This window comes from Marmota flaviventris, chromosome 13 (assembly GCF_047511675.1).
Source record: "Marmota flaviventris isolate mMarFla1 chromosome 13, mMarFla1.hap1, whole genome shotgun sequence".
Lineage (NCBI taxonomy): Eukaryota > Metazoa > Chordata > Mammalia > Rodentia > Sciuridae > Marmota > Marmota flaviventris.
The window spans coordinates 73,761,452-73,782,720 of record NC_092510.1 but is presented as its reverse complement, the minus strand read 5'-3'; the positions used below and the strand labels follow the sequence as shown (position 1 = coordinate 73,782,720).

General features: G+C 37.4%; 1 long non-coding RNA gene across 2 annotated transcripts in view; it reads right to left on the bottom strand.

The window, feature by feature from the left end:
- Positions 1–21,269, bottom strand: part of LOC114089196 (uncharacterized) — a 253,088-nt gene that overhangs the window by 30,743 nt on the left and 201,076 nt on the right. For both annotated transcript variants that reach the window (XR_011704050.1, XR_003582138.3), the window contains exon 3: positions 527–658. This is a non-coding gene — a long non-coding RNA (uncharacterized lncRNA). The remainder of the gene's footprint in view (positions 1–526; positions 659–21,269) is intronic.

Below are 21,269 nucleotides of genomic sequence, written 5' to 3'. Positions count from 1 at the left end.
ACAAATGTGTTACATTAAGCCCTATATTGCTATGAGATACTGTTTAAAGGGTTTTTCTGAAACCATGTCGATGTGCTATTGGAAGTCATAATAATACATAGAGCGTATATGTGTTTCATCTAGAATTCATGGAAGGCACAATTCCAAAGTAGGCTGATCCCAAAAGCTACAGACATAATAACCACCCCTAAGTCCACCAAAATTCTTCTCAAAGTTATTTGAGCTTAAAGATTTTATAAACTCTCCATAACAATAGTAGAATCATCACTCTGTTTTTTAAAGGGATGATATCCTTCACAATGATATCTCATCTAATTTGACCACAACTCTAAGTGATATGTACTTGTCCAGTGTACTGATGAGGAGATTGAAGCTTGGAATACCTATCCAACCACATACAAACATTTCATATGCCCAACTTCACATAGTCAGTAAATGTGGCAAAATTCTAATCCCATTTATCTGATTTAAAAATATAGATCAGAAACAGACATGGAACTAGTTAACAGTACAGATGCCCACTTACCTCCAGTGGTTGCTGTTAACCCCAAGCACTAGAGCTCTGGTCAGTGTGCCGAGTAATTCCCCAGGAGGGGACTGCCTTGGTCCAGAATCTTGAGTACCACTCTTGGTAGTCATGTAATCCTCCACGTATTCACTGTTTAAATAGAAGGGCAAAGGTTTTTATTAGTGATTTCCTTGTACAGTTACCCTGAAGACTAAATGTAAGCATTTGTGAGTTCCTTGGGATGATATCTCAACCTGGCAAACAGAGATATAATTGTCATCAATCCAATGCACTACTGGTTAGACCCTCTAGTACATAACATACCACATAAGGCTACATATTTCCATGAGGTCCAATTTTAGATTTGAGAATTTCTGTGTTGCAGTCTTATAACTTCAGAAGAATTCATGGGAATACCCATACAACCACATACAGACATTTCAGGACATTCTCATCTTTTATAGATTACAAACATGATTTTAAAAACCACATGAATTAGTCATAAGACATCAGAAGAATATTCTTTTTTTTTTTTTTTTTTTGGTACTGGGGATAGAACTCAGGGGCACTTAACCACTGAGTCACATCCCCATCCATTTCTGTATGTTTTATTTAGAGGCAGGGACTTACTGAGTTACTTAGGGCCTCGCTAAGTTGCTGAGGCTGGCTTTGAACTTGTGGTCTTCCTGCCTCAGCCTCCCTAACTACTGGGATTACAAATGTGCGCCATAGCACCCGGCCAGAAGAATATTCTTTCAGTTGTGCTATGGAATAACATCTTGTAGAAATTTTATTTTTTCACTAGACTGTGAGATATGAATCAAATTGTTCAAATGTTTTAAGTTAAATTTGTTAAATTTTAAGTGTTATACATGTTTATGGCATATGGGTGATTTTGGTTTCAAATTAAAAATCAGAACACAGGTTGCTGGTTACATGACAGAATATTGGTACAGTTCAGGCAATTAAGTGTAGTCTTCTGTACAAAGCCAACTGTCCCCACAACTGCATTTATTGTGCATGGGCTCATAATAAATACATATTTGTTCACAAAGTACTAACACTCTATCAAACTACTTCCTCATTTAAGTTAGGCAGAAGCATGTATGTCTTGAATTTCTAAAGTAAGAATGGTCCAGATAATCTTTAGGGCCTGTTTTCAGTATGTGGAGTTCAATAGTGATTTAGAAAGAAATTAATTAGGTTTGCTTGATGTTTTGTTGAAGGAAAGAAGAACAGTTCAGATGTGCTAAAAATAAACCTAAAAAGATTTGTGATATATATTTATTTATTCTTTCACCAAATACTTATCAAATGCCACCAGCATCTCTACCTCGGCAAATGCTCAAGGACTAGGTGATTCACAAATGCCATGTTATATAGGTATATGTCAGTAAGTATACTCCATCTGAGAATCTAAGTACTCCTCACAACAAATGTGACTACATTTTGCTATTAAACTCTACTTAAGTTTTAAACCACATCGATTTAGTGCATTTTATAGAAGAATGTGATCTATCTCTTGATAATTTGATTTATGGTATGAATATTAAGCATTATCAAAATGCTAAACAACTTGCTTTTTAAATCCACATATAAAACATTTTAAGCTTTAGTTGAGCTATGCGTTTATCTATTCAATCTGTGTTGTCAAATGCATTCTTAAATTCACAACCTAGAATTAATATTTCCATCCCAAGCATTTTAAACTAAATCATTTCTATTTTTATTGGAGATGAAATCCACTCTGGCACTAATTATGTCTGTGTTCAATTTTAAGCATTCAATTATATTTGTGTTTTAGATCAAGCATTCAGCTCTTGATAGCTAAAAATGTATCCATACCCTTTCCTTGTCTTCATTTTCTGCCCCTGTGGTACCATTAATCATCATTAGGGTAGGGTTTTGATCAAGGAGTGAAGCATGTAGATAATGGAAACACCAATATAAAGGTAAGAATTATGATGTGAAATACTGTGTTGATGAATTATTTCCAGCTAATATTCCAGAAATAATATAGTCCTCTATCTGCTGAATATCTTAGAGCTTACAAAACAACATGGGTGTAAGCTGAAGTCCTGCACATATGGGAAATGCCATCTTTAGCAATTGCACCATACTTTAAAATTTTTGTTACATGTACTGGTATGCAATTTTTATAGCTTCTGTATCAGGTAACATACTGTGCATACTGTAAAGCTGCAGATATCTAATGCATGTGACTCAGGCAAATGCTTATTTATACCATAACAATAAAAAAAATGGCCAGAAAATTATTAGGATGCTTGGGTGCAGTGTTTGAAACCTGAAGTGCAAAAAAAGAATGAGGCCTATCCATTGGGATGTTATAAATTCAGTTAAAATAACACAACATACAGTGTGAGATTACAAAATCAGGATTTGTACATCAATATTTATTAAGTGCCTATCAGAAAGGGTTGAGTATATCAAAGGTGAATGGAAATATTTCTTGATGTCAAGATTCTCACATATTGATGTGAGAATACATATTGATGTCAGGATATGTACATCAATAGTTTCTAATTCTGTTTGGAAGGTTTTATCATAGAGGTCTATATAAATTACTACAGGTGCAAAGAAAATGGGGTAGTGAACTTCTTGGAACAGCCAGAGCAGCTTCTCAGAAGAGATGACATTTTGAAGGTGGGCTTGAAGAAATAAAACATGTTCACTAAGGGGAAAAATGAGAAGTGGTATTTCAGGAAGGAAAGATCAACTGAAAATTAGAAGCCAGGGAAAGAAGACAGAGCTTGAAGAATTGTACATGGTTCCCAAAGGCTGGTTGGGAGAATGGAAGAAGCTGAGTATATTAAGAGGTGATTGCAGAGTTATCAGAGCAAATCATGCTAGACAGGTTATATTTTATCCTGGGGGAGGGTGGGCACTTAAGGCATTAACCAGGAAAGTCAAGTCACAGATTTGTTTAAACATATTACTATGGCAGCCAATCTGCTGATGAGAACAGTTGGTAAATATAACCCCTTTAGTACTTGGGAATATGCAGAATGCTTCCTCAGTGGACACCCTATTGACAGTGACAATTAGCCAAGCAAGAGTGCCCTTGTTTGGTCTTGATATAACATATAATCATCCTAATATATCTAAGAATGTGTGTGTGTGTGTGTGTGTGTGTGTGTGTAAGATTCATTTAACTCCTAGTCATTGGTGTCAACATACCTTATATACAAACAGAGATATGATAAATTGTGGTATAAAGGTGTATTAAGAATTGTAATGCAAAAAAAAGAGAGCTCATATATAATAGCATAATTTGGTGTAAACATACTTTATTTACAGAGTTACGAAAAATTGTGCTGTGAATGGATAATTATGAATGTAATGCACTCCACTATTGTCATGTATGTAAGAAATAAATTTTAAAAACAACAAAAAAATAAAGTTTAAGGTCTAAAATGTAAAAAAAAATTGAAAAATTGAAAAATATTCAATGTATACTCACTATGAGCTATGCACTGTAATAGATTCAGGGAAGACAAAGCAAACAAAACAAAACTCCTGACAAACTGTCCAGTATCACATATCATTTATTCATGTATTAAATAATCCTGCCATGGTTTGAATGTTTTTTCCCTTCAAAACTCATGTTGTAATTTAATTTTCATTTAATTCCCCTCATGTGTGGCGCAAATACCACTATAAAAGGGTGAGTTCTTCCCCCTTCTCTCTCCCTTCTGCCTTCTGCTATTTGAACACCTTGCCTTGCCCCCTCTGGAGGACTCAGCATGCAGGGCGCCATCTTGGAATGAGAATCACCAAACGTGTTGGCACTTTGACCTAACACTTCCCTGCTCCAGAACTGTTAGCCAATACATTTATATTCTTTATAGATTGTCCAGTCTCAGGTTGTCTAACAGCACAAAAACAGACTTCGGTAATTTAAAAAAACATCTGCGGATCTGATATGTGCCATCTACTGTTTTAGGAGGCACCTTGATAAGTAAGCAGGCAATATGTTAAGATAAAGATAAGTGCAGAATGAAGCAGGAGAGCACTGGACTGGTTTACCGGGACACTTCTGAGAATTTTCTAGTGGGGTGAGTTCTGAACTGAGGCAGAAGGATGTTAAAAGTTGCCAGAAGAAGAACTGGAAGGGAAGGGCTATGGCCTGAAACCTCAAAGCAAAGGAAGCAGCATTTCTTAGGCCTGAGGGGAGAGGGAACTTGGAACACCCTTTAGTCTATGTGCAGGAGTTCAATGTGGCTGTAGAAAACAGTATAAGGCAAGAAAAGGGAGACGGAGGTCAAAGAGAGGCAGGGAACAAACTGTGAAGAGCCTTGCACCTGTTATGGAGTTGGGATTTGACTGATCTTGAGATATAATGGCAAATCCAACAAATGTGATCTCTTATCTCTGAAAATCTACAGTTTGGTGGTAGTGACAGGACATGGTCAGAAGTACATTTTAGAAGGTTGTCCTGGGTCTCTGTGGAGTCTGTAGAGAACAGACTGGAGTGGTGAGAAGTCAGGGGGAAGGCCAGAAGCAGAGAGAGCTGTCCTGTTGGTGGATATGTTCCCAACAGCCAAAAGAGGGCCTGGAGCACAGTAGGTGTCCAATAAATACAAACATGAGTAGATGAGGTCAAAGGTAATCCTTGTTTGTTGCTGGGCAGGCTACCTATTCAGCTGCATCCAAAGAAGATAACTGTACTTTCCTAATAACTATCTATAGGGTTAAACTTTGCAGTGTTTTCTTAAAACCCTGGGCTACTTATTTTGTGTTCCCAAAGTAAACATTGGTACACGTTCCCTCAGGGACCTATAAACAACAGTGGCTAACCTCACAGAGTATTAATCAAAGTAGCTTTTTTCTCTTTGGCAATACCCACTACAAATTATAATTTTTTTTCTTATTTTCTTTTTAAAAGTGTCTTGTATAAAATCTACAGGTCTATTTCAAATCCTTTTGCAAATACCCAGAGTCATCTTTGAGGAAGACCATAGGATTTAAGGACATGAGACCAGGTTTTACTTCTGGCTTCTTAGTGGTTCTGTGGTCACAAATGAATTATCCAACTTTCTTGTGCTTAAAAATTTTCTCACTGGCAAAAGGAGCATAGCAATATGTATTTCGTGTGGTTGCGAAAATTAGATGAAATCATGTACAATGCAAAATATTTTGTAAAACCTATGGAATTATAAAAGGACTGTAATTTAAGTTATATAAAAATAATTAGGAACATAATTCTACTTTATTATTATTATTATATTTTTATAACATGTATGCCTCCATTTCTTAACAATGTATACAGTAACTCCTCTCTCTCTAGTATGGTTTATATGTAATCATAGATTGACTTCCATCCAGACTCTAAAGGGGCAACTTAATGGAGTCACAGTGAGACACAAGAACTGTGAATATACCAATTTCACACTCCTGGGGCCTAATTTAGTCTCCCTGCATAGACCAAACCCTGAGGATGATCAATAAGACATTTTCCCAAGGAGAGAATGCAGCATCAGGCCCATAGAGAATAGAAAAGGCTGTGGAAGGGAATCACACCCCAGAAAACACAAGGAAATTATGGGAGTAAAGTCACTTGTTAAAATTAGAGGAGGCTCTCACTGTTAAATCTCAAGTGACAGGAAAGTGGCTGAGAAGAATCTCTTATTTATGAAGCCCACACATGCATGCAAAACACACCAATGCTATACACCACAGATATGGAAAGGGTGCTTTGGGGGAGAAACCATCCTTATCTCACAAAAGGAAAATAATTCACATGAAAAAACAAACAAACAAAAAAGCCTGACTCTTCATCAGTTGCTAATTCATAATAATTCACATGTTCATGCAATTTGCACATAATATTGCCAGATCCATTATGTTTATTGCAGCAAATGGGCCTAATCTATATAATTTGCACTTTCTTTCCAACATCTCTCATTCACTTCCCAGAGCATAACTAGTTAACAAGAGCAGTCAAATGTTCCTAGAGAAGCTATTAATGATTCCTTAATACTGTCTTGAGAGATGCATATGCCCCATAGCCCACAATCATGTGTGTGTGTGTGTGTGTGTAAAAATATACAATATTTATTATATGGTGCTATTTTCCATAATTAATATACCCCCTAATCCACTTCTCAAGAGTAACATTTACTAATTCATTCCTTGGGAATGAATTTATTCCTGGGGAACACTTTATTTCCAGCTGAGGTTAAGCCAATACTTAACTACCATTGCACATAAGGTTCTAAGCATAGGCCCTAGCACAGAGAATACCCTCAATCAACATAAGCTATTATTATTATTATTACTATGGTTGTTTGATTGCATCCTTCTTAATGTGTGAAGTAGAAATTTGCACTTGGGAAGAGTGTTCCCTTGCTCTTCCAAGCATGTCATAAAGGTCACCTTATTAACACTGGACTATCTCCCGGGTGCTGCAGGCTTTCAACTCCCCACAGGATCAGGGGACCAATTTAATTCTGACAAAATCTCCTTTGTGTGATTCACTGATTCCCAGACTCCCCAAATAGAAAATACAAAACTCTCTCTTAAAAGTCAAGAATGAATCTTTTGAGACTTTTACTTTATACAACACTGGAGCAAACTTGGGCTGTGGAAAACAGGATTCAGATTCTAGTGTAATCATTTAATAAAAATATTCTTGGGTTAACTTTCTGTGAACCTTAGTCTTGTCTTCTATAAATTGAAGATAATAATGTTTTCAATGGTCACTGTGAAAATTAAATAAAATAAATATATATTTTCTTGTATCTTATCTGATATATGGTAAGAGCCCATCAAATCCTAGTTGTTTTTTGTTTTGTTTTGTTTAATTTTTTATTGTTGGTTGTTCAAAACATTACATAGTTCTTGATATATCATATTTCACACTTTGATTCAAGTGGGTTATGAACTCCCATTTTTACCCCGTATACAAATTGCAGAATCACATCAGTTACACATCCATTGATTTACATATTGCCATACTAGTGTCTGTTGTATTCTGCTGCCTTTCCTATCCAAATCCTAGTTTTCTTCCTCTAATATAGTTACATTTCTTGAAATTGTGGAGTTGAAGGTAATAAAGACTTTCTTCCTGGTCACACAGATGTTTTATTTGCTGTACATTAGAAGAAAACCCAGGATTCAGTGACCTCTTATTTTAAAACTGAGGTGTGAGAGATAAGATGTTAAAGACTGATACTTCAGCTACCATTCTGGAGGCTGTGAATCCTAAATGCTCTGTTCTTCCAAGTGGATACTTGATTCTGGCAAATCTTCACAACCCGGCAACCTCTGAGACTCCTCTTTGGAAGTTGTCTCCACATCTTGTGGCAGATTTTTTGGGATGGCTTCAATACCCAAGAAGCAATCAATTCCTATTTCAGAAACCACCAAAAATCATTTCAAAACCAAACAGTAAGTCAGATGATAAAACTAGAGTAACAAATTCAGAACATATATTCAGTATGGTGATAAAACTGCCTCCCAGGATAATTACTTTAAAAATTCATAACTCGATGCATCCATGGGTGTGTTCACACATGCCACTGTCAACACATTTTCCAAGAACTTAGAAATAAAACTCACACCCAGTGTCTATGACTAGGTCATGATGGAAGTGAACCAGGAGAATGGCTGTGAGGAAACAGATGTGACTTGAGTGAACTCGGGGAAGCAGACCTGACCAGTGCTAGGGATAAGCACAAGCCCAACTCATTACCTGTGAGGAGAAGAGTAATACCAAGAGCCACCGGCAGCATTTTGTGCAGCACTCTTCAGACTTTCCTGTCATCAGAGAGGTGGATTCTGCTGTGGAGCAGAGTGATTTATTGTGTTTCCCCTTAGCCATGATAAAACATCTCTCAAAACTAGCCACCTTCATTTGCTCTGCTCATAGCCTAGGCAGGTGACCTTCTGATAACACCAGAAGGTGACAGGCTGAGGGCTGACCCTGGACTGTGGCAAACACTTCAAGATAATGCCACATTATAAAACTCCTTCTAAAACCCCAGTCTTCTGGCAAAACCACCCTTTCGGCCTACAAATATGCTCACGACTGGAATTCCAGAATTCCAGAAAAATATTTATAAAATCAAAATCGTCTTACACTCTCAGTCCAGAGAAATCACTGTTAATATGTTAGTATGTTTCATCCCAATTTTCTTTAACAGAGTTAAGATCGAATTATATGCTTGATTTTCTACTTTACTTTTTTCTTTGCTTTATGAAGCATTAAGACCAGGTATACTCTTAATTCCCACACATTAACCATAAACTCAACCATTTAAATTGTGCATCATATCTAGTGAATTTTTCAATGTACTTAATCAATACTCTGCTGGATATTTGGGTAGCCTGTAAAATTTTTTAATCTTCTATAAAAAAATATTATAATGATCATACGAATGCAAAAGATTTATTCTCTACCTGAGAACAGTTCCTTGGCTCAAGTCCTCATTTTTTATTTTTAAGCTTACTCATCTCCCTGTTTTTATATTGTTATGGTTTGGATAGGAGGTGTCCCTGCAAAGCTCCTGGGTTATCACAGGAACATTTGGAGGTAAAGTGATTGGATTATGGAAGCTAGAACCTGATCGGTTCATCCTAGTTTGAATGGACTAACTAGGTAGTAACTGTTGTCCTGTGGGGTGTAACTGGAGGACATGGGTCATGAGGTGTGCCCTGTAAGGGTTCATCTTCTCTGCATCTCTTTTCCTCTCTTTGCTTCTAGATGGCTATGAGGTGAACTGCTTTCCTCTGCCCTGCCCTTCAGCCATGATGTCCTGCCTCATGTTGGGCCCAGAGCAACAAACTGAGACTTCTGAAATCATAAGCACCAAATAAACTTTTTCTCCTCTAAGTTGTTCTTGTCAGGTATTTTGGTCACAGTAACACAAAGCTGACAAAAACAGAAATTGGTACTGAGAAGTGGGGTCACTGCTAGACTAACTTGACCATATGGTTCAGAAGCCTTTGGAGTTGGTTTGTGGGAGGAATTTGGAAATATAATATTGAAAAACCTTGGAATGCTGTTAAGTAGAGCTTAATGAGTGATTCTGGTGGGAGCTCAGAATGCCAATAGGAATGTGAATTGTGCTCATGAGGTTTCAGAGGAAACTTAGGGCTCTATGGGAAATTGAGGTAACTCATGTTATATTTCTGGTATAAAACTTGTCTCCATTTTTCCCATGTCCTGAGACTTTGTGTGAGGCTAAATTTAAAAGTGATGAACTAATTAATATATTGGAGGGTTTTTCAGGGCAGTACAGTATTCAGGTTGTGACATGGATATTGTTGACAGCTCTTAGCCAGGTTTACTGTTAGAATCAGGAGCAAAAAGCAAACCTAAAGGAATTTTAAAAACTTGCAGTTTGGTCTGAAAAGTATATGTAAACTGGGCCTAAGAAAGTTGTGCTTATTAAAGAGATTATAGCCCTACAGAGATGCTTAGTATTTTGCACAGAGACACTAGGAAAGATGACTGCAGGGTATCTTAGAAATTTGCAAGACCACACTCATTGTAGGCTCTTAGGTGTAGAAGAGAAAATTCCTATGAGAGAATTCAAGGGGGCACCTTGGTTACATTGGGAAGCCTAGGAAATTGTTTCATGTACTATGCCACCAAAACACTCAGAGGTCACTGCAGCCGTGATTTGGGGGGCTAAGCTATTGCACAAGCTGGCATGAGACTTTGGCTTTGTCCCCATGGTACTGTTTCTATAGAAATGCAGGATTCTGGAGCTAAAGAGTCATGGAAGCTTCCACTGAGATTCAAAATAATGTCCTGGGAGGGCAGAGAAGTTGTAGCAAGGTTGGAGTCCCTGCAGGATGTCCCTGAGAGGGTAATGCATGAAGCTTTAAAAGTGAAGCTGAAGCTGGAATGGAGATCCGAAGAATTAAGAGGTGCCAGTAACATGGAATGTCTTCTAAGAAAAGCTGCTCACTGCAGAGAGAACCAGGCTAAGAGAGAGAGACCATGTTCTCTGAAATGAGAAAGACCAAAGGGCAGAGCTACCCAAGCCCTTTGGAAATAACATTGTATGGACACGTGTCCTAGATGCTGTAGGAGGGTTAAGGGATCTGTTTACCCAGCTGCACTTTGGTCTTGTTTTGGTCCCATCCCTTCTTTCTATGCTCCTATTCCTCCCTTTTGACTGGAAATGTTTATTCTGTGCTACTGTATATTGGATATATGTAACTTGCTTTTGATTTTTTTTAGGTGCTCATAGCTACGAATTTGCCTTGAGTCTCGGGGGGAACTTGGACTTTTGGGCAATGCTGAAACTGTTAAGACCATGGGACTCTTAGAAATGAACTAAATGCATTTTGTATTGTGAGATGGACATGAGTTTTGGGGGGGCCAAGGTCATGACTTTATGGGTGCTGCTTCATGTTGGGCCCAGAGCAATGGACTGAGATTTCTGAAACCATGAGCCCCAAATAAACTTTCCATCCTCTAAATTGTTCTCATCAGGTATTTTGGTCACAGCAATGCAAAGCAGACTGAAAAATACATCTAGAAGCCTATTGGACTGCTGCTGCATTTGAAGATGAACATGCCCCAACCAGAGCAGCACGGAGTGTGAGCCACCCTTTGCACCAACCTGAGTGTATTAATGTTTCCTGCTTCAGGAGAAACTATCCTCAAGTCTAAGCTAGGGAATTGCCGGCAGTGGCTGATGAGAGCAGAAGGTTGGTGGGAGAGGCAGAGAAGGATGATCCTCATTCTCATCCTTTAAAGTCTGGGCCTAAGGATCTATGCTATATAAACTTTGACACCAGTCAGAGCAATGTGAAACATTGCTCTATTTTAAAAATTCCCATTTATTACATCCTTCACTACTTTATCAATCCTCAAAATATTCCTGACTCTAAAGTAGCTTCTAATCTCAACTTCATTTTACTAAGCCTCTGAAACATTAAGTGCCTTGTTCAAAGTCAGGCATGTAATAAGTGGTGAAGTTGTATTCAGATTCAGAGCTGAACCCTTTGAGGTCTATTTCACCCTAATGTTTTCTCTCCATCAGTTATGTTGGAGTACAAGGGGAAATAATCCAGGCTTCAGGGGCTATTATTTTTTTTAAGGCATTCAAGAGGCAACAGTGGCAAAAATCAATCTGTAATTCTAAACAAACACAGTTTAAAAATCCCACATGGACTATCTTGCACACAGATCCACCTGAGACCCCTGGTTTGAGTGATGGTAGAAGCAGCTGAAGATTTGCAGCAGTTATGGGAGATTATATATGTTCAGGGAGCTCCAAGGTCTAAGCACTCCACTATCTATAATTGAAAATGTACTGGAGCAAATGGAAACTTGTGATCCCACGTGTATTTTATCAGATGCTTTGGACATTAAAGGAATTCCTGGAAAAAAAAGTATAAATTGGAACACTTGTCACTTAGCAGTAACAGAAAAAAAAATCATACTTAGGCTTCAGAAAGAAAAGAATAAATTGCCCATAAAATAATTCATTATAGACTTGCAGTTAGAATTGGTTATGAGAGGGTAATGTGGTATAAAAGATAAGAAATAGAATTTCAAAAATGCATGGGAGCCACTGCTAATTCTTTATATAGGAGTGAGAATAACTGTTCTGCATAGAATGCAAGAGAAAGACAAATATAAGCAATAACAGGAGAAACAGAGGAAAGATATTTTTTCTTTATTTCTGATACTAGAAGCAGGAAATTCCACTCTAAATAAAGCTAACAAATTGCTTTTGCAATAAGAAAACTACAAAAACATAAAAAGTGTGCCCTCATTTTCTGATAAAAATGTCATAAGAGGGATTCTTCCAACAAAGAATCTAAAAATCAATTTTAGGAAAAGGTACAGGTACATTATTTAATTAAGTGCTATTAAAGGTACTTCCAGATGAGATTGTGACATGGGTTGTCCATACCCCAAATTCCACCCATCCCTCTGCAAATAATCCAACAAAATGTATAAACAGGATCCACATATAAGAAATTAGGAATAGGTTCCAGAGAAAATAGCATTAATGGATCAGCTTAATGTAATCTAATGAAGAATGATATGAGACAAGTTTGCCAAGAAAGAATAGCAGACTAGAAAGCAAAGGAGAGAAGGTCCTAGCTTGGAGAGGAGAGCTTGGGGGCTAGAGTGGGTTGAGCTGCTGATGAGAAATGCATCCCTGTAACACTGTGAACTACCAGCAGTGGGCCCGACAATGAAGACCACTGCAGAGACTTGTACTGGATAGAAATGTGTAGAACCAGTAGAGAAGTAGGCTTTGCATGTGGTGTGCTGTGGTGAGGTGCAGAGTGAAGTCCTCCATAGAGTTCTACTTTGTAATAGTAGTAGTTAAAAGGAAGCTTGCTCATTGGATAGAGGAGGAAATCTACTTTCCCTTCTGTTTTAGTATTTTGCTGCTTTAACTAAAGGACCTGACAAGAACAATTTTAGAGGAGGAAAAGTTAATTTCAGGGCTAATGGTTTCAGAAGTCTCAGTCCATAGACCAATGGGTTCCCCTCCTCAAAGCTCAAGGTAAGGCAGAACATCATGGCTGAAGAGTGTGGTAGAGGGAACTGGCTCATATGATGATCAGAAAGAGAGATTCCACTTGCCAGATACAAAATATATACCCCTAAGGCATGTCCCCAGTGACCTATCTCCTCCAGCCACACCCTACCCACCTTCAGCTACTACTCAGTTAATCCCATCAGGGGATTAATTCACTGATTGGGTTAAGGCTCTCATAACCCAATCACTTCTCTTCTGAAGTTTCTTGCATTGTTTCACACATGAGCTTTGGGGAAATACCTAATATCTAAACCATAACACCTCCTCTTTGATTTTTTTCTTTTTTTAATTATATATTTATTCTAATTTGTTATACGTGATGGCAGAATGTAATTCATTTCATATTACACATATATAGCACAATTTTTCAAGTCACTGATTGTACACAAAGTATTTTCACACCATTTGTGCCTTCATACATGTACCTAGGGTAATGATATCTAACTCATTCCATCATCATTCCTACTCCCATTCTCCCTCCATCCCCCTCCCTCCTCTTTGCCCTATCTAAAGTTCCTCCATTCTGCCCATGTCCCCCACCATCACCATTATGAGTTAACATCCTCATATCAAAGAAAACATTCAGCCTTTGGTTTTTTGGAATTGGCTTACTTCACTTAGCATTATATTCTCCAACTCCATCTATTTACCTGCAAATGCCATGATTTTATTCTCTTTTAATGCTGAGTAATGTTCCATTGTGTATATATACCAAAATTTCCCTATCCATTCATCTACTGAAGGGCATCTGGGTTGGTTCCACAGTTTAGCTATTGTGTATTGTGCTACTATAAACATAGATAAGGCTGTGTCCCTGTAGTATGCTGTTTTTAAGTCTTTTTGGGTATAAACTGAAGAGTGGGATAGCTGGGGCAAATGGTGGTTTCATTCCCAGTTTTTTCAAGGAATCTCTATACTGTTTTCTATATTGGTTGCACCAATTTGCAGTCCCAATAGCAATGTATGAGTGTGCCTTTTTCCCCACATCCTCACCAACACTTATTGTTGTTTGTTTTCTTGATAGCTGCCATTCTGACTAGAGTGAGATGAAATCTTAGAGTAGTTTTGATTTGCATTTCTCTAATTACTATAGATGTTGAACATTTTTTCTTATGTTTGTTGATTGATTGTATAGCCTCTTCTGAGCAGTGTCTGTTCAGTTTTTTGGCCTGTTATTGATTGGGTTATTTGTGGGGTTTTTTGTTTGTTTGTTTGTTTTTTGTTTTTTGTTTTTTTGGTGTTAAGGTTTTTGAGGGCTTTTTATATCCTAGAGATTAGTGCTGTATCTGAGGTGCTCATGGTAATGATTTGTTCCCATTCTGTAGGCTCTCTATTCACCTCACTGATTGTTTCTTTTGCTGAAAAGAAGCTTTTCAGTTTGAATTCATCCCACCCAGAATAGCCAAAGCAATCCTTAGCAAGAAGAGTAAAGCTGGTGGCATTACTATTCCAGACCTTAAACTATACTACAGAGCAATAGTAACAAAAACAGCATGGTATTGACACCAAAATAGACCAATAGACCAATGATACAGAATACAGCACACAGAGACTAACCCACATAACTACAGTTATCTTATATTAGACAAAAGTGCCAAAAACATATATTGGAGACAAGATAACCTCCTCAACAAATGGTGCTGAGAAAACTAGAAATCCACATGTAACAAAATGAAATTAAACCTCTATCTCTCACCATGCACAAAACTCAACTCAAAGTGAATCAAGGACCTAGGAATTAAACCAGAGACCTTGCGCCTAATGGAAGAAAACGTAGGCCCCATCATGTTGGAGTAGGCCCCAAATTCCTTAATAAGACTCCTATAGTGCAAGAATTAAAACCAAGAATCAATAAATGGGATGGACTCTTTGTTTTTTCAGCCTATCTGTACCTAATGTTTCATCCATAAAAGTTTTAGTTGAGAACACACACTATCTGATGGAACCAATGGAGTTCTATTCTCAATAATGGGCAACCATCTGTTAGAACAATGGCACTAAGGAAAATGTTCTGGTGTTCAAAGAAGAGGAGAGAATGACAGGTATTCTCCTTCTCTTATGCTTATTCATCAGGTGTTGGTGTCAGAGTCGTCCTAGACTATAGAACTTACAACTTTTTCTATGAGCAGCAATGGTTTAACCCAAACAAGAATGCCCCATTTAAAACAGTAAGCTAAAACTCAGCTGTAAAAGAATCTACATCCAATGCTATTTGGGGAGAGAACTCTCAATCTTTTCCAATTTTCCTTCTTTTTATGAAGTCATTTTAGAATACAAAAGATTTTTTACTTCTTGAATCAAATTTGTGTGGGGCTTACCTCAAAAAAAAATCAGTAAAGATAATAATAGGACTGTTTTAAAACTTTTGAGCAACCATCTCTGGAAGAGAATAAATATGTCATACAAGATCATTTTCATTATTTTTAAAGTTAAATATTATAGTCAACAGCAAAGAAAAGTAGAACTAAGGTTGAGAGAGCAGAAGACAAATTACTGTACAAATTCAGCACATGACAACATTCATTCCTCTGAAACAGACTTTACAACAAGTGAAGGTTGTAAAGCAGATTCTATTTTCAGTGACTGTAAGGATATTGGTGATGATGTCATTCTAAAACAGAAAAACTAAGAAATACAAAATGACCAAAAGAAAAAGGAATCCCTTTTAAATCTGAATTTGACATTGTGACTTGAATCATTCCCTTCACTGCACTCTGGCAAATATCACAGGAAGAGGTCTGTCCATTCTTAAGACATGCTACAAAGCCACATGGTTTTCAGCTTTAGTCTAGAGGCCCTAGCGCACCCCACCCTGAGCAACAAGAAGCAGCCACCTCCAATGTGATATCTTTATCACAGACTGTCTCCCAGTGCCCAGTTTATCAAGGGTTAAACATTGTATCCAACAGCTCCTTAACTCAGAAGATGAGAAAGAAATCTTCTGATTAAAGAATTACAGGTTCTGAAGTATGTTTATGCTTGAAAAGGATATTGTAATATAATACTGGTCTTTAAATTTCTTTTCTATAAATATTCCTAAATTGTTCTGTGATTGCTTCCTTTGAAAATTAAGAGACAATAATGAGGTTTGGAGAAATGTTTCCTAATTTCCTTTTAAATATCACAAATTTCCTCATTTTCTATCAGTGAGATCACAAATGCAGGTCTCTAAACATCACATCAGTTTAATTTACAAGAAATCCTCATACAGGTCATTGTGATCCACAGCCACACTTCCTTACTTGAGCTAGGTTTTAACTTTCTCAAGTTTATATCAACTAATGGTAAAATGTTTACTGGGAAAAGTAAAATTTTATTCTTTCCACTTTTACTTTCAAAGATCTTTATTATCTTTTGTAAAATAAAAATAGGTATAGAAAATACTAAAGCTTCCAAGATGCTCCTAGATTTCTCCTAACTGTATAATATCCACACTAAGTAGGAAATATATTCCCATCCAGTAAAGGTTCTAGGTACATAAAATAAATTTGGGTTTATTACCAAATTTTTATTACCAAAATATTGACCCATTAATATGTGAAAAATCTTTCAGCAAAACCTATAATTGGCCTAAAGGGCCTTAGATGTTAGAACAGTGACCTAGCAACTGAAGGGAATAGGTTACACAAGGCTGATATAAAGTTGATCTCTTGGAACCAAATCACATTGAACACTTGTTCTCTGCCTTCTAGAGGTCCAGGGCTTCTAACTTGAATTAAACATGGGACATGGTCTCAATGGATTCACAGTACAACTTTTATATTCTAGGATTTTTCCAAACAGCCATGGTTCACTGAACAGTTAACCAACCAAGGGCTTCCTCTATCATTTTCCTGAAAGCCTCCTTCCATTCTGGAGAGTTGCCTGGGAGAGAATATTTCCAAGCTTTGTTTCTTGTTTCTGAAACTTTTCTTGAACATATTCTTTCTCTCTGTGCTCTCCACTTGATCTTCACACTCTCGAACTTCTCTTGCTACCTGAATTCATTGCTTAGGACACTGACTTCATGCAGGCCCATATCTCACAGTGCCTGCAGTTCTTACCTGGGTGGATCCTGGAACTCTACTGGCCCTGGGCCTGGGCCCTCTAGCTCCTGCTGGGAAGTCAGGGAATCTTCTTAATGAACTGGCCTTAATGAGCTTTAGGAAAATGCAGGAACACTTACATTGATCTCACAAGGACATTAAGGTGTCAAGTGCTTGAACAATTCAAAATTTATGAAAATAATGCAGGATCATTTTATGCTTAGGTGCCCCAACTTACAGGTGAGGAAACAGGTTTACATGGGTTGTCTTGCCCAAGTTCACACAACTTGCAAATGTGAGGGACAGAGCTAATGTTCAATTCCAAGTTTGTGGAGTTCCAAGCTGTACTCCACATAAGAGTACACAGTTTTTCGTTTCATTTCATTTTTAATGACAATAGCTCCAACAGTCTCTCAAGTAAGTAAGTATGACAAACACTATAATGAAGGACCTGGAAGCCATCACCACAGAAAACAATAGTTCCTAAAATTAGGTGCTTAATATATGCCAGGTACTGGGCTGTGTACTTTTCAGAAACCATCAATTTCAACCTCAAAAAAAAAAAAAAAACCCTATGGGCTATGCAATATTGTCATTTCATTTTTAAAAGGAAAAGAAAGATCTGTGACTCGGAGAGGTTAAGTAACTAGTTGAAAGATTACAGCTATTTACCAATAGAGCTGAAATACCTTGAATCCAGAGCCCAGGTCTCAATCATGATGCCTAACCATCCTACCAGCCACTCTACCCATTTTTCACCTTGACAGATATGAGAGAGTCTCATCCTCTTGTTTGGATGGCAACCCTTCCCTCCTAAACATTCCCAGAGCTTCCAACTCAATCTATAAGATCTATCATTGCTGACCTAGGAGGATCTTATCAATCAGTATAACTAGATGGGTCTCAAAGCAAAGTCTGAATTAGACTCTGCTTCTATGCAGGGGCTACGATTGTCTATGAAAGACATACCTCTCTACTTAATAATCTAGAGATGCTGTAATCTGTTTCAAAGCCAGATGAGATAAAAGTGCTTAGAAGGTATGAATTTGCAAAAGATGGAAACCCTGGATTAGGAAAATCAGATACATTTGACCAAGGTAGTGATATATTGTGATATTGATTATATGAGGATTATTTAGACTGTAGTCCACTGACTTCCTTGCTGTGGGATTATTTAGGATGGTTTTTAGATGCAGGTTCCTAGACCTCCTTTGGCCTTTCTCCAGAAACTCCAGGGGATGTGTGGGCCTTGGTCATCTTCATTTAATAATTAACAAGATCCCGGAGAGAGCACCAGAACCCTCTGCCTCTTTAGATTATATACAAATTGTTTTTGCAGCTGTTTGACAGATTAAGGATCAAGATTTGTTACTTCTTACTTCAGAGCTGACAGAATAATTTATCACTCCAATCATTATCAGAATATAGATGTTATAGACATTCAAATATTTTTTTAAATTTTATATTCTTTATTGTCATGGAGGCCCACAGAAAAAATTTAATTCAAGCCCTTTTTGCATATTATGTCATTCTGATTTTTACATGTATTAGCCCAACTACTGCAGTAAGATACTAATTAGAACTTCAAGAAAAAAGTTTTACACTGGAAAAAACTTGAAAAACTACTTTAGTCAATCCTGAGGATTCATAATACATAATAAAGATTTGAGGTACTCCAGAATAAAAAGAAATGTTTACTTTAATGCCCTAAAAATAATTTTATAAACAAACTTATTTGGGCAGAATATTCTCTTCCTTCTTCTCTTCCCCAACCCCCTCCTCCTCTTTTTTTTCTACCCATTTCTTACCACCAATTTTCTTAGCCCAGAATTTATTTATTCAGCAAATATATTTTGCAACTATATGTGACAACTATAATCTAGGCAGAATTTTAGATTTGAGGATATAATGGCATATAAACCAGACAAACTACTGGATAGCCACAGTTGTTATCATTTGGAAACTGTCAAGTCACAAAGGTTCCTCATAGCCCAGGGGGCCTGATGCAATGCAATCAGCCTCATTGCCTCAGTTCCACCACTGACCTTACTTTGTTTACAGTTGACAAGAGACTTCAAGAATATTCCAACTCAGAGCTGCGGCTGAGCTGGGCTTGATGAAGAAAGGGACTCCACAGGTGGCTGCATCTCCAAGTTAGCTCTGCACTGTTATAGAACCTGCCCTGGCATAGTTAGTGCAGAGACCACTTCAAAACAGGCCCTTGAACTAGTTGTTGAATCAGAATTTAAACTGCAAATTTTGTAAATTATGCAGTAGTTTCTTCTATCATAGAATACTGCTGATCATTTTTAAGAGTATTTTGAATGTCCACTGAAAAATGATGCAAATAATTGAGGTATATGATAACTTGGGCAGAAAATGCTTTGTTGTTATACTTTGGTTGCTAATGTGTTATTATTTTTTTTTCTCTCCTGGAATAAGGAACACTGAGTGAGTCCACTGAAAGAACAGGTCTTTCTACTCTTTCTCCTATTTCTTTGAGAATGACTATAAGAAAGTTACATCACTGACTCCTCTAAGAATTGAGCTGGGAGTTTTACTTATTTTAATGACCAGTCCAGTGACAGGCACTCCTGCCTATAAATTCTATATTGACTATCTATCTATATCTATCTATCTATCTATTTATTTATAAACATTAACTGTTTCCTTAGTTCTCTTCTGTGGCAGAGGATATAGTAGCAGGCATTTAGGATTTGAAATAGGATCAAGAGCTGGCTGTCAAAACCCAAATCTTGGAAATAGACATGTAGCAAACTTTCCACTGTGGCTTCCTCTGCTTGGCCCAGCTGTAACTTAGCTGGGTATTAAACTAAAAGTATTGAAGTGGATATGGAATTAGGTGACCTACATCCCTTGTGCAGGGAAATACAGAACACAGGTTATATTGTAATGGTTGAGAATTCCCTCCCAGGAGACCATCAGAGGTGATATTCCTACTGTATGAAATTGACCCCCAAGCACAAAAAAGAAAGACATGCAAGTTTTGTTTTGCTTTATACCCTTCATGTTACTCTCTGGAAGAATAAGTCGACTCACTCTGTCACCTGGCCCTGCAGACTTAAGCTGGGTGCACCCTGCCTGTCCACACAGTGACAGATGTTGCCTGATCTTCCACACACCCACATTACAGTGGTTAGCTTGGGATAACTGTGTGCTGTTCCCATTTGTATCTGGCTAAATAATAAATTTATTTCTTTGAGGCAGCACAATTATTTTGCATCTATATAAGAAATATTTAGTGATGGCCTAATATCTACCAGGTGTTCTTCCAGGGGCTGGACATTCATTTGGGAAAAATAAGACAATGTCTAGAATCAAAAGTACATTTTCTGGAGACATGTATGATTCAATTCTGAATGTGCCAAATACTGGGCAAAGCTAAGTTAACTTCTGAAGTCGTGTGACAGTTAGTGTCATGGGGACCTATCAGACTCTCCCAGAATTATTCCAACGTTTTCCTGCCTTGGGGACCTCTATGAAATCCTAATTCTCAGCTGGAGGACTTTCAAAACAGAATGTTATGTAAAAAACATGAATGGAAAAAAAACATGGCTCATTTGGGAGGTACAATTAATTAAAAGTATTGAAGTGGAGATGGAATTAGGTGACCTACATCCCTTGTGCAGGGAAATACAGAACACAGGTTATATTGTAATGGTTGAGAATTCCCTCCCAGGAGACCATCAGAGGTGATACTCCTACTGTACGAAATTGACCCCCAAGCACAAAAAAGAAAAGACATGCAAGTTTTGTTTTGCTTTATACCCTGAAACTTGGGAACATCCGATTTAGAGAGAGGAAACAATAAGCAGTAAACCAGCATTTTGTCACCAAAAAGCTAGATTTCAGTCTTGTAGTAGAAAACTTTAAAAATTTTCTATCATTGATTAACACATGGGCTTCTCATTTGTCTGTATTGTTTTCCGTTGAATAAAATCTATACAGATTTCTGGGTAATGAAACTACATGTGGAGTATAAATGCAATATGTGCACACAGATAAACTTTATAACACTAAACAAGTCACTCGTGGAGCTTGTTTGTGATAGCATTTTATGAGGTGGCTTTAAACAAGAGATGGAAGGAACTGCAGCTATTTGTGTTGGTCTAAGGAAAACTTTTTCCTTAAGTTCTCTGATGCATGTAATGTTTGAAATTTATAGAAATAGCA